General features: G+C 40.8%; 1 protein-coding gene across 1 annotated transcript in view; it reads right to left on the minus strand.

Annotated features, from left to right (window-relative positions):
- LOC139755932 (carbonic anhydrase-related protein 10-like) overlaps nucleotides 1–19,587 on the minus strand; it is a 412,551-nt gene that overhangs the window by 217,175 nt on the left and 175,789 nt on the right. The window lies entirely within an intron of this gene.

Consider the following 19,587-nt stretch of genomic DNA (forward strand, 5'->3'; position numbering starts at 1 on the left):
TATTTATATTTTAACAATCTACTTTTCAAAATGTTTTTTTTCAAGGAGTTAAATCAAACTCATTTTTATCTATTTTGTTGTTTTTAAACCAACTGATGCGTCTTTGCTCATAATTTTTGCTCTTAACCGAAGCTGAGAGAGAGAGAGAGAGAGAGAGAGAGAGAGAGAGAGAGAGAGAGAGAGAGAGAGAGCAGGGCGTTACCCGCTTCAGCATCCTGGCTTTATCTAATACACCATTTCCTCAGCTGAGTCGAGCCTTAACCTAAGGCTGATGGGGCGCCCGGTAGCTTGACAATGCATGCAAGTTGCAGACTGGAATACATAACTTGCTTCTCGCAGGCAATGCTTCTCATGTTGCCATGATCCGTCAGATGGCAACGTATAACTCCATCTCCAAGACAAGACTCCCGGATTTCGAGACGCCCTTGCCGGATTTCCAAGACCTTGTTCAAGGATTTCGGAGTTTCCGCCAACTTGCGGGGGATTTGCTGAAGGACCGTGAGGGAAGGGGATTTTGGTAGGAAAGGAAATCACTTAGAAAAGCGGATTGGAAATGGAGATAAGTGGATGATTAGGTACCAGATATAGATAGACACTAAGGAAAATGGAAAGAATGGAACATAGAAAGAAACATATATATATATATATATATATATATGAGATGTTTGAGGACAATGTGTGGTGTGAGGTGGTTTGATCGAGTAAGTAACGTAAGGGTAAGAGAGATGTGTGGAAATAAAAAGAGCGTGGTTGAGAGAGCAGAAGAGGGTGTTTTGAAATGGTTTGGGCACATGGAGAGAATGAGTGAGGAAAGATTGACCAAGAGGATATATGTGTCGGAGGTGGAGGGAACCAGGAGAAGAGGGAGACCAAATTGGAGGTGGAAAGATGGAGTGAAAAGGATTTTGTGTGATCGGGGCCTGAACATGCAGGAGGGTGAAAGGAGGGCAAGGAATAGAGTGAATTGGAGCGATGTGGTATACAGGGGTTGACGTGCTGTCAGTGGATTGAATCAAGGCATGTGAAGCGTCCGGGGTAAACCATGGAAAGCTGTGTAGGTATGTATATTTGCGTGTGTGGACGTGTGTATGTACATGTGTATGGGGGGGGTTGGGCCATTTCTTTCGTCTGTTTCCTTGCGCTACCTCGCAACCGCGGGAGACAGCGACGAGGTATAAAAAAAAAAAAAAAAAAAAAAAAATATATATATATATATATATATATATATATATATATATATATATATATATATATATATATATATATATATATCTTTTCTTTTTCTTTCATACTATTCGCCATTTCCCGCATTAGCGAGATAGCGTTAAGAACAGAGGACTGAGCTTTAGAGGAAATATCCTCACCTGGCTTCCTTCTCTGTTCCTTCTTTTGGAAAATTAAAAAAAAAAAAAAAAAAAAAGCGAGCGGGGAGGATTTCCAGCCACCCGCTCCCTCCCCTTTTAGTCGCCTTCTACGACAAGCAGGGAATACGTGGGAAGTATTCTTTCTCCCCTATCCCCAGGGATAATATATATATATATATATATATATATATATAGAGAGAGAGAGAGAGAGACTCACTCTTCAGCCTGAGGAAGCACCACACCAGCATTTAGAATAAAAAGAAATCCATAATCTAAAAAGTCTGGAGCGTCATTATTCATCTTCATCTACAACACAAACAGTTACTGAAGAACGTCGAGCGAGCTGCCCCAGCCAGGGATAAGCTGGTGTTACTACTCCTATGATATATGTATAATCTTTTACGAATATCCTTTTTTTCATGTAGAGGAGCTGGAGGGGAAATAGATTTACAGGATTAAGAAAAAAAAAAAGGGGTGGATGTCTCTGGCTTTAGTTTTCATCAAAAGAACGAAGCTGAAAAACTAAAGGTACGAGAACCAGTGCCTTGCCGTGTTGAATGATGGTGTGTGTGTGTGTGTGTGTGTGTGTTTGTGATTATTTGTTTCTTCTCCTTCGAGAAAGAGGATTTCTACACTCGTTACCCCATCCCCTTAACACACACACGCATATTCCTGCCTAAAGCCAAGTACTCATTTATTGTACATACTTATGCGTAAATATATTCACCGCTTGGCTTGCATCCTCATCTCCAACATCACGGCTTACGACACAGCTTGCGAAACAAGGCAGCAACATCACTACCACAGTAAAAATGACCATCTCGCGCACCTCCGCAGTGCTCTGTTGATGTCCTCAAACACACACGAACATCGCTCCCCAAAATACATCATTAAACAAGTACAAAGAAAGTCATCTTATTTGTGTATCGAGTCCCCGTACTATATCGAGGTCTAAATAAAATAGAAAGTGAGCGAAAATCATTTTTGTTCTCGCTGGAATCCTCTTGGCAAGCGGTGTGAGAGGATCACAAGTGTTGGGAGGGTTGGGAAAGCAGTGTTGAAAAGGCTCTTCACCAGAAGAGGACCATATTTCTTGACAATGAAAGAATAGCTCGAGGGAAAAATATGAGCCGAGGTTTGAGGTGCGTAAAGATGTGATCCAAATACCGTTTTTACAGATTACAACTTTCCTTTTATATTCTAATCTGGGTTTTCAGTTGTTGAAAAAGAAAATTGTTTGGAAACATTGACGACTGCGTTTTATCATTTTAATTCTGCTTGCTTAAGAATCTCGTTGGTGAGGGGGTGGGGAGGGAGGGAGGTCATATATAGTTTTTTTAACAAGTGGTTAATATTTCCTGATCGTTTACTTAAACAGGTAATTGCTAATAGCATTATTTTGATCTGTGTTTTGAACGTGTCTGATATTCGGTCGTGGCTTTGTTGTTTGTATTTCAGAACATGTGTGGAAGTCGTTTTCCCAAAATTTTTTTTTCAGGTATATTTGAAACGTCTTGAGATTGCGTGAGTCGTGTTGGGACATTACCAGGAGGAGCGATCGAAAAGTGTCACGTTTTCTTCGCACAACACACGAGATAATTTTCTAACGTGTTTGTCGGAAATGGTTAGAGCGTGTTTAAGGGACATGGTTGAGGTCTGTTGACCCATGTCGAAAAACGAAGTCTTCATGCGGTCGGGACAAAGCGTAAATTTAAATGAATGTCGATCGATTGTGTGTTTGTGTGTGTGTGTGTGTGTGTGTGTCTCATATGGTAAATATCCTCAGTGTCTACCTGAATACCACATCAGTATTCTACACTACACAGTTCACTCCCAAGCAAATATATAAACCGGCTTTGCGTCTATGAAACCACCGTGAAAGCTTTATTTCTGTTACTGGAATCTACTTAGTCTACAAGAAGAGAAAAAAACGAAAAAGGAAGCAAATAGAATTCTATCCCTTGTTGAAATCTTCCCAGCAGGCGGTGTAAGAGGATCACAGGTGTTAGAGGGAGGGAGAAAAATAAAACAAGTGAAGGCTGGCTGTACATCCAGGTAATGAATTCAACACAAGAGGAACATATTTCTTGACAGTGACGGAATAGTGCGAAGAGAGGAGGATCAGTGCTTGAGTTCCTGATGTATGTACTTCCGTGGTGTAGCAGTGGTTAGCGTTCCTGGCCGTGACGCATTCACGAGCCACCCAGGATCGAGCGTATGGGTTCGAATCCTCCTTATTGAGGTAGTCGGTCTCCAGTCTACCCAGCTGTTCGTGCAACTTTAGGCGTTGGTCGATAAAATGGGTATTTTGCACAGGCTAGCGTGTATATATATATGTATATATATATATATATATATATATATATATATATATATATATATATTATATATATATATATATATATATATATATATATATATATATATATATGTATATATATATTGGAAAGGATCACAATTTTGCGCGTGATCAAGATATTCCTATGAGGCCACGGGGAAAATGAGACACGAAAAGTTCCCAAGTGCACTTTCGTGTAATAATCACATCATCAGGGGAGACACAAGAGAGAAATATAACAGTCAGTTGATATACATCGAAGAGACGTATATCAACTGACTGTTATATTTCTCTCTTGTGTCTCCCCTGATGATGTGATTATTCCACGAAAGTGCACTTGGGAACTCTTCGTGTTTCATTTTTCTCCGTGGACTCATAGGAATATATATATATATATATATATATATATATATATATATATATATATATATATATATATATATATATATATATATATATATATATGGCGTTACTTAGATGGCCCAGATAATGGCCTCAGGTTGCCCATGCCCACCTCACCTACCATTGAAAATGGTAAGTTGCTGATAAAATGCAAAGTATTGATTCGACTGACCCCTTTGACGGTTCTCCTCCTCTTTGTTTCTGGTGTTCTCTGGTACGATTCTTTTTAACTGTAGTTAGTGTTATGGATCATGTCAGATGTTCTGACCATTACCATTTGTTTGGAACGCGTTCGATACTTGGCTGCGACTTCGTTGTTTACATCTTTCTGGCGCACCTGGAACATGTTGCGAACGTGTTTTGGACATGTTTGTTGTATCATCTGGAGTTTGCTTGAGTGTGGCTGGCACATGCTGGGGTTGCTTCAGGGATAAGTTTGGATCTTTTCCGGGACGCGTTTTGGGGGGTGATTTTCTGGAAAGGTTTTGAGACATATCTGGGGACGTGTTGGGTCCATGTTGATCGCCCAGAAGTTTGGAAAGGGAGATGGAAGTAAGTGTGGGTTTGGTTGAAGGATTTCCATGTCTATTGCATCACATGTGGAGAAAGATCTCATGGTTTTATAGTATCATTTCCCTATGGTTGATATGAAAACCTTCGTTCGAAGCGATATATATATATATATATATATATATATATATATATATATATATATATATATATATATATATATATATTATTTTTAGTACTGCAGTTGTAGGAATAGATAAAAGCTCAATTATGTACTCTTAGAGAGAGAGAGAGAGAGAGAGAGAGATTTATGAACATACTTATTCACTTCACTCGTCATACTGCACATTAAACAAAAAAGATATTGTAACGCTGTTGTCTAATTTCACATGTCAATTCTAAGCGACTCCAAAGACGTCAACATCATCTGTACATTATGATAAATTGCTTTATCGCTAAAGAATTATTTATTCTTTTTTGTTTCGATATAATTTCTGTCCTCGCATTTGTCAATAAAATTAGAATATTCACGTGGTTATTATTAAGTTAGCTTTTCGACAGAGCGCATTTTTTCTGTTTAGATACCTGGCAATCATTCATGGTGAAGAATGGTTCTCAGAGTTGGTGATTCTGCTTAGGCAGTCTCTTTGAGGACGTCTGGACCAAAGAGAATCTGGTGTAGAATTGAAGCTCATCAACTTATGGTATTGAAGAGGATAATATGGAATGTATCGGCGACAAAACTCCATCCAAAAAGCATTCAATGCTATTTTCATATACAAAGATATGAGTTATATCTAAGTTAGTGCATTAAGGGGGTCGTATTTTCCTATAGGTTTAAGTAAATCTTAAAATGATTATCTATATAATGATTAGATTAGTTGAATGAACTTATGCTGTATAGTGCTTAGTGTGTCTGACTAGAAAACACACTTAGGCCAGCTAGGGTTCGAATCCTGGGGTTAGAGAGGTAGCTCACACCCAGTCTAGTCCTTCATTCTCCCTTCGAGGGCTGGCCAGAGCTTACCTTGACGGTGACAAATAGTGACACATATCATCTCGATTACCAGAGAAAAAAAAGAATATTATTTTCCACGTCCATTGTGATGTCATAGTGAATATCAGAAAGGGAGAAAAAAAAGAAATGTTATTTTGAATGTTTCCTAATGGATTACATTTACAAATTAGCTATTTATGATTCGGAGAAAATTGTTCAAATTACCACGTACTTACATGATCTCACGAATCCATTTTCTTATTGGAATATTTTTCGATATATGTACGTATATATTCTGGACCAATTTCTTCTATGTCTGAGAGCTCTTCATATCCTAGGAGGAAGGACGAAGACAACATATCTCCATAACTCTCCATAATCTATTGATCATTGCACGCAACATTTCGCCTGTAAATGAGGCGTCTTCAGGCGAAAATAGATTACCCAATGTTCAGGCATAGTGCCTACAAAACGTCATCGTCGGAAGGTGGAGCCACAATTAAAGGCCGTATTGGTCAGACTAGATATACCATTATAAGCCATATTGATTATGGCAGCATCTGTACAAAACTACAGGCAGGAGAATGATATGACGACTCCTCATCATGACTGATGGTATGATAAGACACACTAAACATCATAGCACCATGCAGAGTCAAACGGCGTTTACATGCTTTGGAAGTTATCCATATACGTGTTGGGGGTCAGTCAAATATGGTGGCCACAATCCCCCATATTTGATGTTCGACCATTTCGATGGTGAGTAGAAGACCCCCATATCAGTGTCGCTTTCAGCACAGGACCCTTCCTACACCAGCCCCAGGAGATGAGAGGTTCAGGTTGATGAGTAAGGACACACACACACAGACACAGACACACACACACACACACACAGACACACACACACACACACACAGACACACACACACACACACACACAGACACACACACACACACACACACACACACACACACACGATTTGACTTGCATATTACGTCCCGGGAACAGACTTCAGTTTTGGCTCTAACTTTCTAGGTTGGATAGTGGAAATTTAGTGTCATGGATTGTGTAATTCACTTATTACCTTGAAGATGATTAATGGACAGGCGAAACATGGGGTCCATTGATCAATAAGTTATATTCAGTTATGGAGAATGTCATCTCTTATCCCCCTTGTAGTAATAAGAACTTTGGGACAAATGGAACATTTGTCCAGAAAACTGTACGACTGCAAGAATGCGGTGGAGTCTAATAAGATATGTTTACGTGAGAGAATGCTGTTTTCCTGTGGGGCGGGGTAGCGACAGGAATGGATGAAGGCAGGCTATTATGAACATGTACACTTGTATTTATGTGAAGTGTGTGTATGTATGTACATGTTGATATGTATTTGTATGTATATACTGATATAAAGATGTATGTATATGTGCGTATGTGAGCATCTATGTACATATATGTGTATTTGAGTGGATGAGCCATTATTCATCTGTTTCCTGGCGCTACCTCGCTGACGCAGGAAACAGCGATCATGTATGATAGAAAATATATATATATATATATATATATATATATATATGTGTATGGTTGCGAGGCGTGGGCTATGGATAGAGTTGTGCGCAGGAGGATGGATGTGCTGGAAATGAGATGTTTGAGGACAATGTGTGGTGTGAGGTGGTTTGATCGAGTGAGTAACGTAAGGATAAGAGAGATGTGTGGAAATAAAAAGAGCGTGGTTGAGAGAGCAGAAGAGGGTGTTTTGAAGTGGTTTGGGCACATGGAGAGAAAGAGTGAGGAAAGATTGACCAAGAGGATATATGTGTCGGAGGTGGAGGGAACGAGGAGAAGAGGGAGACCAAATTGGAGGTGGAAAGATGGAGTGAAAAAGATTTTGTGTGATCGGGGCCTGAACATGCAGGAGGGTGAAAGGAGGGCAAGGAATAGAGTGAATTGGAGCGATGTGGTATACCGGGGTTGACGTGCTGTCAGTGGATTGAATCAAGGCATGTGAAGCGTCTGGGGTAAACCATGGAAAGCTGTGTAGGTATGTATATTTGCGTGTGTGGACGTATGTATATACATGTGTATGGGGGGGGGGGTTGGGCCATTTCTTTCGTCTGTTTCCTTGCGCTACCTCGCAAACGCGGGAGACAGCGACAAAGTATAAAAATATATATATATATATATATATATATATATATATATATATATATATATATATATGTGTGTGTGTGTGTGTGTCTGTGTGTGTGTTCTTTGACTGAATTCAGAATGAAATTAAGAAGAAAATAGAACAGCATTCTATTTTCATTTTCTTTTATTGCTCAGTATTCAACATTTCTGACTACAAAGTGAAAAAGGGATGGAGAAGCAGTCACCAGAAACATAACCTGGTCAATGCAAAACATAGAATTCTCAAAATATTCGAATTGAAATAACATAACATCAGCTCTTGTCGATTTATGCCCCGTGTTATAACGGGGGAAGGCATATGGAATATTTTGCAGTCATATTATAATTGAGTATCCCATAAATTAGCTCAACCTGTCTCATCTGTTCCGAACAGGAGAGAGAATTCTTTTTTCTTTTCATATATACATTTTCACCTCTTGTGGATCGTTTGCTAGTATTGGCGTAGCTTTTTAAAAACTAAACTGTCAATTTCTGTTTTGCATATAAGTATTAAGTTAGGAAATAATGATAAGTGAAAGATTAAGTTGCTATTGATGATTAATGTAATTTGTGAGGGACTGGTATTCATCCATAGATATATCTTATTGGTTATTGGTTCCACGACTTTAAGTCTTGTAAGCATACTTATAGTGTAAGAGTATTAGTTCCTTAATGTTCTGATTCAAGTCTTGTCATATTGCTGAAAGTGATATACGAGGACAAACGCCATTCCATGATTGGAAACTGTTACTGCTCAAAAAAAGAAAAGAGAATTAGCAAGGTTGTTCAAATGTGTCATTGTATTTTGGGCCAAATTGTTCAGTGTTCATGTATATCTTCGCATAAGCTGAGTGTGGTGCAGATGGTATGAATATCATGTCAGTGTACAGAATGTATGTTTAAATATGAACATTCATCCCCTAAATCAGTTATTGATCTTTTATTTAAGCTTTGGTTTCAGTGCACATGCACACCAATATATATATATATATATATATATATATATATATATATATATATATATATATATATATATATATATATATATATATATATATGAGAGGAATAGGTGGTATTTAGGGAAGCAGCCCACTCACACGTACGAGAGAAGTGTGTGGAAGTTGTGAGCTGCATAAGCGATATCGGGGAGTGAGTGGTGTTATAAGGAATTCAAAGTTGCTAGTGAAAGAGAAAAGAGAGCTTTATGGACGTTATTTGCAAGGAAGAAGTGATTGGGAGATGTACAAAAGAAAGCGACAACAGATATAGTGGAAGCTACAAGGGTTGAAAAAGAGGGCAGATAAGAGTTGGGGGTGAGGCGGTACCAGCATCCTTAATGGAGAATGTGAAAATGTTTTGGAAGGTGGTTGACAGTTTGAGAAAAGCATACGAACAAATGGAAACATCAATGAAATGGGTGAATGGGCAAGTAGTAACTCGCAGGAATGAGATGAAGAGGAGATAGAGTATTATGAGGGTTTGTTGAAGGTTTTTGATAATTAGGTGGCAAATGTGGGATGTTATGGACTTGGAAATCTGCAAAGTGAGATTCATGGAAAGTGCTTTGTTGAAAAGAGAAGAGGTGGTGAAAGCACTGCGTAAGATGAAATGCAGCAAAGCGATTGGAGTAGTGGATGGAATTGCAGTTTGATTTCATAGGAAAGCGGGTGGTTGTCTTGTTGACTTGTTAGAATTTTCAGCGTACCTATGGATCATGATGATGGTGCCTGAGGAATGGCGGAATGCCTGTATAATGCTACTGTAAAAAGACAAAGGGCAACAAAAGAGAATGTTCAAGTTCTCCTATATCACTGGCAAGTAGTATAGGAGAATGGTGATTGAGGTGGTGGCATGCACAGAGCTGCAGGATGGGTAGGAACAACGTGACTTGAAGAATGGTGGAGGATGTCTGGATCAAGTGAACGCTTTGAGGAATGCGTGCGAGAAATACTAGAGAAACAGATGGACCTGTATGAAGCGTATATGAAACTGGAGAAAGCCTATGATAGGGTTATTAGTGATGTTCGGAAGGCGTTGCGAATATATGGTGTGGGACGAAAGCTACAAGAAGCAATAAAGATCTTTTTTTAAACATGATAAGACTTGTATACGAGTAGGAAGAGAGGAGGGTGAGTTGTTACGGTTGGGCCTGGGTATACGTAAGGCGTGTGTGATGTCACCATGGCTGTTTGACATGTATATGGATGGGGTGGTGAAGGAGGTGAATGCAAGAGACTTGGAGAAAGGAGTAGGTATGCACTTTCTCAAGAGGAGTAGAGTTAGGGAGGTGAGGCTGAAGGGTGAGCAAGTTGCTGATTGCTGATAACGCAATGATGGCATACTCGAATCAGAAACTGCAGAGGCTGGGGTCTGACTCTGGGATAGTAGGTGGAAGGAGAATGTTGAGAATAAATCTGAACAAAAACAAGGTTATTAGATTTAGCAATGAAAAGGAACTGATTAATTGGAATGTATATTTTCGTGGAGAGAACTTGTTCGAAGTGAAACGTTTTAAACACCTGGGAGTGAATATGGCTGACAATGGAGCCATAGAAGTTGAAATGAGCCTTATCGTGTGTCGGGGCGCAAACGTCCTGTGCGTATTGAGGAATGATGTATGGAAAGGAGTTCGGTGTCCTGAAGGATAAGCATGGGCACGTTTGATGGCATCCTAGTTCCATCGGTGATTGTGTGGGTGCGAGATGTTGGCCTTAGGAAAAAAATAAAACAGGAAAGATGTGCTGGAAAGGACTGTGTGTGACGTGAGGAGCGTCGATCGAATAAGAAATTATATGGTAAGAGAGAGTTGTGTCAGCAAGAGGAGTGTGTATGAGGGAGCTGAAGATAGTGTGCTGATATGGCTTGAACATACAAATAGGAGGTGTGAAGAGAGGATGGTTCAGAGAATATACAGATCAGAAGTGGAGGGAACAATGAAAAGGTGGGAATCGAGGAGGAAGTGAAAGGATGGCGTGAAAGATGCTTAATGGGTCAGAGGAGGGTGCAAGTCGTGGAAGGGATAGAGTGAATTGGAGTGATGTGGTATACAAAGGACGACGTGCTGTCCCTGGACTAAACCAAGGTATTTGAAGCGGTTGGAGGAAACCACAGAAAGGTCTTTGGAGCCTGGCTCTCGATAGGAGCCTCTGGTTTCAGCGCATTGTACATAATAGCCAGAGTGTGAGTGTGAGCGAGTGAGGCCATTTCTCCGTCTGTTCCTGACGCGGGAAATGGCAAATGTACACAAAGATGTACACAAATGTACACAAAGGAAGGAACAGAAAAGGGGATCGGGTGAGGATGTTTCCTCAAAGGCCCAGTCCCCTGTTCTTAACACTACCTCGCTGACGCGGGAAATGGTGAATAGTATGAAAGAAAAGATATATATATATATATATATATATATATATATATATATATATATATATATATATATATATATATATATATATACACGAACTTCTACTACAGCTACAACTCACGTTTTTTCTTTATCACATATAAACCTGTCGCTCTGTTTGAAACCAATCCACACTTTTATAGATATCTCCCCCCCTTTTTTCCCCTGAAATTCTCTTCAGCTTGGCTTTCAATAAACGCTCAGGTCACGTCGTTTCCATCAGTGCTCGCTTGACCTTTGACGCTGGATGATTATTCGAGTGCCTCGTCCATCCATATTCTCTCCGCGTCCTTCTGAGGGACTTGGGCAACAGACTAGCTCACAATACATTGTGATTAACAACCTCACACGCAAGCTATTTGCTTTCCAATTTCCACTGGTTCTCTGTCCTCAGCCCTGTGCCGTTTCTCTCTCTCTCTCTCTCTCTCTCTCTCTCTCTCTCTCTCTCTCTCTCTCTCTCTCTCTCTCTCTCTCTCTCTCTCTCGATACAGTAGCCACAGCTCTCTCTCTCTCTCTCTCTCTCTCTCTCTCTCTCGATACAGTAGCCACAGCTCTCTCTCTCTCTCTCTCTCTCTCTCTCTCTCTCTCTCTCGATACAGTAGCCACAGCTCTCTCTCTCTCTCTCTCTCTCTCTCTCTCTCTCTCTCTCTCTCTCTCTCTCTTTCTCTCTCTCCAGTAACCACAGCACAGTTCCACGTACCCTCAAAGTTTTCTTCGGGTAAGAAGAGAGAACAAAGAAAAACCAGCAATTGGTATTCCCCCCATAGTCTGTACCCGAGTCGTTTTCTGACAGAGATTAAGTCAATCCAAAACATAATCTAAAGCAGGGCGACTTTTGTTAATACTTTCGAAACGACAATGTATGAAACGAGACGTAAAAGACCCAACTAAGGCGTTGTTATCTGTATGGAAACGATGAAAGATGAGTGAATATCCGGATTTCTGATTCCAGTTCTGAATCCTAGGTTATATCTTCTCTCTGCGCTCGCACACACACACACACACACACACACACACACACACACACACACACACATATATATATATATATATATATATATATATATATATACCTTCTAGTGACATTCTCTTAATTGCTAAGGCCGAGGCTGGAGTTTACACAACAGATGAAACCGAACTAAGAACTCTAGTCCAGGTCTAGATGAGGTAAATGTTCATGTGTATATCTACGTTCCTCTGTTTGTGTTCATTCAGCTCTCTCTCTCTCTCTCTGTTATGAAAAACCCTTGTGTAGGTTCTTATGTCTTTAAAGTCTAATCAGACGGATTTCTAGGCTGACAAATGTAAAAGTTGCTGAATAAACCGTGAGGGTTTTAATTCCCTTGTTCAAACGAGTCTTACAGAGCGCGGTTGTGCGAGAGGTTCTTTTCATATACTCTCGAATTTTGCAGCTTGGCTGAACTCCACAGTAGCTGTAGAGGAGGAGGGGGCGAGCTTGGAGAAAGTTATTCCTTACACTATTGACTTTCACACTTGAACAAAACCTACTCTATGAATTCTTGCCTCTCGGGTGATTCTTGCATACTCTTCTGGTTCCCTTCGGGTGAGGGAAAGAACGCCTCCTCGACAACCATTAATTTAGGGTCGTTCTCGCACCAAGAGGACTCAGAGGGTCAACAGAAGAGGATTAGGTAACATATGGCAACAGCCATTACTCACTGGTCAACACAGCTCTTGCGCTCGAAGACGTTTCAGCCTCCGAGCGATCCTTGAGGACGCTACTGAGTCCTATATCCAAGCCACTTAAGTACCTCACTTCACCTATCACTCGAGTGAGGGGTTCCAAGAGGTAGCACTTAGTCCAGCATCTCAGCCGGAAACTGGAGGTTCACTTCGACCAGAATGTGATACATCTGCATACGAGTGTGAGAGATCTTACATGACTATTGCTTTCATCTCTCAGCTTTCTCGCCTTTTCTCTACGCGGCCTGTTTTCTTTTCTGACTTTCGATGATTCTATTTCTGGGTGTGAGTTTCTGGTATTACCATCAACAATAACTCCTCTGACTTGAATGCTCTTCAGCGCATCACCAACAACCTTCAGGAGCGTCCTATGGCCAATGACGTCACCAACAGTCGTGCTAAGACCATGATGATACATATTAACCTGGGCGCAGGCAACATCCTGCCCCCCTGACATCACACTAGAGCCTAACATCCTCTGAGACTTCAGTCTTCGGTTTAAGTTGGAAGTCATGTCAGTACGATCATCAAATCTTCCTCATACCATCTGTACCTTCTCCGCCAACTGAGATTACTAGGCGTACCACCATTTGAACTCAAGAATGTCTATACCGTCTTTATTGTGTTTTAGCCCAAGCCCCCTCCCAGCCTTGGTCTTCTACACTAACGACTACACAGAGAGAACAGGTATAAAGAGTACATCGCCTATCTAGGGGCTCTCATCTTGCTGAACTTGTCCACCCTCTTCGACCAACCATTGCAGCTCACACGACAGTTTGGGAATGTACATCTAACACACCCTCTTTACAGAGACCTTTCCCGGCGACGCCCCTCCATCAAGAACCACCATTTGTCACAACAATCGACTTGTTCCAATCAGAGCACGTACAGAGAGATGTATAATCTATTAAAGTCTACCATTGTGAACGTCATAAATAATCCAGGAACAAGTGAATAGCTCAGTATTCTGTTAGCTGGGTTATTGGGTTTGTCAGCCACGGTATTATGACAACTATTCATCACTTAATGTCAGCCAAGTGCATGATGTATATACCCCATTGTTTGCTCAGTAAGCATCCCTGTATATCTGCCACCGTGTCTGTCTAGATGTACCTCACTCATGTGTTTATCTGAAATGTGGAAATATCCAGCTCAACTTGATCTTAAGCTCTTTTATGATTAGTGAACTAGGAACTTTCAAGACTTCCCAGTGCTGTAATAATTGTACTAACTCAGGCATGTATTTTCAAAGGATTTGTCAACGAAGTCCAATAAACCTGGTATGTTATGTTCATTTATATATATTTACACACACACACACACACACACACACACACACACACACACACACACACACGCACACATACACTTCCAGACCACAATATAGACCAACCAGAATATTCGCCATCGCATTAAAGACAACAACCAAAGCAATAACGAAGATTAACTTCCAGGAAACATAAACTTGGAGGTTAAGATTAGAAATAACAAACAAGCCGGACATGAATTAAATCAAGAGAGACGGTAAACCCGATCTTACGAGTAGCGTTGTTTTGTCATTTATAAACTCTATTCACCACTGTAGCTGTGGCCACAATGAGTCGGTCTTAACCTTACCTCAAATGTATTCCTAAGTATTTATCATTCGCCTTATTGTAGCAGCTTCACATCAACCACGGTCGATATGGAGAATTTGATCCTCTCCCTAAGTTCTGGCATCGTGTGGAGAAGGAGGGAAGACGCATGCTGCAGTGGGCCATAATCCCCGCTAAGGTATGGGACGCCCCGGGTAATTACAGGGGGGATTGTGTACCTGCTTGTACCGTCATACGTCCCCATCATTAACCGGGGTAAACTGGCTCACTGGCCAGGTTTATGTAAGGTGTGTGGAGGAGGGAGAATGGGAGGAATGCAAACACATATTATACTCGGGGGTCTTAATGGGTCTAAAGGTCTGTATCGTATGTGTTTATACCATTATTAGTTCACGTTGGATATATATATATATATATATATATATATATATATATATATATATATATATATATATATATATATATATATATATAAGGTTTTCTTCGTTGTGATTTTTATTCATTGGTTACTATCATCATTGGAAAAGAGAGAGGGATGTCAAGAGCATACTTTGGTAGGAATTATTATCTTTCCATGAAATAGATTAGAGATACTGAAGTAGATAAAGTATCTGTTTCGTTGCCTTTAGAGATGTTATGATTTGTATTTTATTTTTCTGATTTTAAAGATGTTCAGTTGACTATAATAAGGATATGGAGAGAAGAACCATGACAGGTTACTGAAAAGAAGTCATCTTACCAAACATTCGAGATAGGTATATCATTTTCTCATTATCGATTCTATAAAGGAAATGAATATAGATGATGTTCAGCAAAAGACTCGCGTACCAAACCCCAAAGAGATGAAAAAAAAAGAATCCTAATGGAAAGAAAGATTCGGGTATGACAAAGAAAGAGAACTGAAGAATCTTGTTCAAACGTGGCCCATACGTCCTGTGAACTCCAGACACATACGTAGTCAACCCATTCAGTACCTGGTGCCTAGATGTACTCTAATGTGTTTTAATTTTACACTTGGCCTGGTCTACGGAGCGGCCACTTCTCCGTGAACGCTCTGATCGAACCAGCACCAGCAGACCTTAGCCAAGATAGAAGAATTAACATTCTTTATTGGCTTTGGGAAGATTATAATTCTCCTAAGGTTTAAAGGTACATATGTCAGTATTTTATAGCTTAGATGATAGTGGAGAAACAATACTGCCCACGTATTCCCTGTGTGTCGAAGAAGGCGACTAAAAGAGGTGGGGGTGTGGGTCGAGAAATTCTCCCCTCCTTTTTTAGTTTCTAAAAGAAGGAACAGAAGGGTAAAGCGAGGGTTTTTTCCCTCTCATAAGCTCACTCATCTGTTGTTAACGCTACTTCGCTAACGCGGGAAATGGCGAATATGTATGAAAAGATAATACATATGTTACATAAATGTGGAGGTATAAAATCTATATGAAAGTACGAATATATTTTGAAAGCGTGGAAGGTTAACATTTGTCGACTATAACACATGTTAGTGAAATGTGGGTTGGCAAAACCGTAGACTTTGTGTCCGTTTGAAAGAAATGGGTTGGTCAGTTCCTGAAATATCTGTCGATATATTCATGAATTTTAAGTCGTATTACAAAACATGGGTGAATATATCCGTCGACGTATATCCTCTACTAATCAAATATGGTCTGTCGACTATTTTGATGGTCTCGTTGAAAATAGGGTAAGTAGATCTGTAGAGTTTGCGTCTTGGTATCAGGGTGGGTAAACCTGCAGTGCAACTTGGTAGGGCCTCAAGAGATTACCTTGGGTAGATGATATATATACATACATACATACATATATATATATATATATATATATATATATATATATATATATATATATATATATATATATATATTATACATACTGATATGTATGAGAAAAACTGAAACTCGATAAGACCTAGGAAATACTACATCACCTACTGCAATATATATATATATATATATATATATATATATATATATATATATATATATATATATATACACACACTCGGTTGACTAAAGAGCCACTTGTATCGGTATCCCCTACTTTTTTATTCGAATAGCCAATAGCCATTCACTCTAAGAAAAGTGAAAACTCTTAAAAAAAAAAAAAAGTGGTTCCTTCCCTTGTAAGGGATGAACGCGCATTTTGTTTCTACGACCACGATACATCACTCCTCTTCGATCCTGCGTAGACTCGCTTCAAATTGGCACTGTCACACTGTTCAATATTTCTCGTTTTTGTTTGTAACATGATGGTCTACTATGGGTTTCACTTACTGCATGCTGGTTTTCAGCAGACTTATCTCGATTGAGACGAAGAGAAAGCGAATCCAGCCAGCTCCCTGTACGCTGTCAAGTGGACAAGACAATTGATACCTTTCAGATCAATACTTCGAAATATGCGAGTGATCTGGAGAAAGAAGGAAGGTTAATACCTACGTGACGTAGTTAACTACTGTGCGTATACTGAGTGTGGTAGATATTATATAGGGGAGCCACAAGACCATATTGGCTGAGATGACTAGTGGCCCTCATGAAAACCCTAAGAATGGCCACATCTACCAGGCTGCCTGGTGGCCTGCGTGGAGGAACCCAGGGGGCCACAGTGACCAGGCTACCTGGTGGCCTGTGTGGGGGCACCCAGGGGGCCACAGTGACCAGGCTGCCTGGTGGCCTGCGTGGAGGAACCCAGGGGGCCACAGTGACCAGGCTACCTGGTGGCCTGTGTGGGGGCACCCAGTGGGCCACAGTGACCAGGCTACCTGGTGGCCTGCGTGGAGGAACCCAGTGGGCCACAGTGACCAGGCTACCTGGTGGCCTGTGTGGGGAACCCAGGGGGCCACAGTGACCTGGCCACTTGGGGTCCTCCGCCGCTCCACACGCCACCTGTCAGGTCCGACCTGGGGATTGAGTTATCGCTGCCACTGTACCACACACCACTGCTGGCCCGGGAACTGATGGCTCCCACTGGCTCGTCCACTGGACTTCCTCCAGTGGTGGCTCGCTTTCTCACCTTCATGGCTCCACTGAGGAGTTTAAACCAAGATCAATTACTTTCTTACTGTCCCACGAATGAGTATTTACACTGGCTTAAGTTTGAAAACATATTCTCTCTCTCTCTCTCTCTCTCTCTCTCTCTCTCTCTCTCTCTCTCTCTCTCTCTCTCTCTCTCTCTTCCATATTCGTATCTTATCGCCGTTTCCAGAGTTAGCGCGTAGTGCCATGAAAAGACAAAGAAAGCCACATCCATTCTCTAGCTGTCATTTGTCACTGAAATCAAAACTCCCTATCCCCAAACACGCCCCACAGACCATCCATGGTACCCCGGAGGCTTACACACCCTGGTTCAGTCCATACATATATATATATATATATATATGTATATATATATATATATATATATATATATATATATATATATATATATATATATATATACATATATATATACATATATATATATATATATAAACCTAATAACCTTGCTCTTATTGACATTTACTCTTAACTTTCTTCTTCCACACACTTTACCAAACTCCGTCACCAGCTTCTGCAGTTTCTCACATGAATCCGCCACCAGCGCTGTATCATCAGCGAACAACAACTGACTCACTTCCCAAGCTCTCTCATCCCCAACAGACTTCATACTTGCCCCTCTTTCCAAAACTCTTGCATTTACCTCCCTAACAACCCCATCCATAAACAAATTAAACAACCATGGAGACATCACACACCCCTGCCGCAAACCTACATTCACTGAGAACCAATCACTTTCCTCTCTTCCTACACGTACACATGCCTTACATCCTCGATAAAAACTTTTCACTGCTTCTAACAACTTGCCTCCCACACCATATATTCTTAATACCTTCCACAGAGCATCTCTATCAACTCTATCATATGCCTTCTCCAGATCCATAAATGCTACATACAAATCCATTTGCTTTTCTAAGTATTTCTCACATACATTCTTCAAAGCAAACACCTGATCCACACATCCTCTACCACTTCTGAAACCACACTGCTCTTCCCCAATCTGATGCTCTGTACATGCCTTCACCCTCTCAATCAATACCCTCCCATATAATTTACCAGGAATACTCAACAAACTTATACCTCTGTAATTTGAGCACTCACTCTTATCCCCTTTGCCTTTGTACAATGGCACTATGCAAGCATTCCGCCAATCCTCAGGCACCTCACCATGAGTCATACATACATTAAATAACCTTACCAACCAGTCAACAATACAGTCACCCCCTTTTTTAATAAATTCCACTGCAATACCATCCAAACCTGCTGCCTTGCCGGCTTTCATCTTCCGCAAAGCTTTTACTACCTCTTCTCTGTTTACCAAATCATTTTCCCTAACCCTCTCACTTTGCACACCACCTCGACCCAAACACCCTATATCTGCCACTCTGTCATCAGACACATTCAACAAACCTTCAAAATACTCATTCCATCTCCTTCTCACATCACCACTACTTGTTATCACCTCCCCATTTACGCCCTTTACTGAAGTTCCCATTTGCTCCCTTGTCTTACGCACCCTATTTACCTCCTTCCAGAACATCTTTTTATTCTCCCTGAAATTTACTGATAGTCTCTCACCCCAACTCTCATTTGAGGGTCAAGTCAATTGGGAGGTGAGTTTGAATGGTGAGAGGCTGGAGGAAGTGAAGTGTTTTAGATATCTGGGAGTGGATCTGTCAGCGGATGGAACCATGGAAGCGGAAGTGGATCATAGGGTGGGGGAGGGGGTGAAAATTTTGGGAGCCTTGAAAAATGTGTGGAAGTCGAGAACATTATCCCGGAAAGCAAAAATGGGTATGTTTGAAGGAATAGTAGTTCCAACAATGTTGTATGGTTGCGAGGCGTGGGCTATGGATAGAGTTGTGCGCAGGAGGATGGATGTGCTGGAAATGAGATGTTTGAGGACAATGTGTGGTGTGAGGTGGTTTGATCGAGTAAGTAACGTAAGGGTAAGAGAGATGTGTGGTAATAAAAAGAGCGTGGTTGAGAGAGCAGAAGAGGGTGTTTTGAAATGGTTTGGGCACATGGAGAGAATGAGTGAGGAAAGATTGACCAAGAGG

This window comes from Panulirus ornatus, chromosome 20 (assembly GCF_036320965.1).
Source record: "Panulirus ornatus isolate Po-2019 chromosome 20, ASM3632096v1, whole genome shotgun sequence".
NCBI classification, from domain to species: domain Eukaryota; kingdom Metazoa; phylum Arthropoda; class Malacostraca; order Decapoda; family Palinuridae; genus Panulirus; species Panulirus ornatus.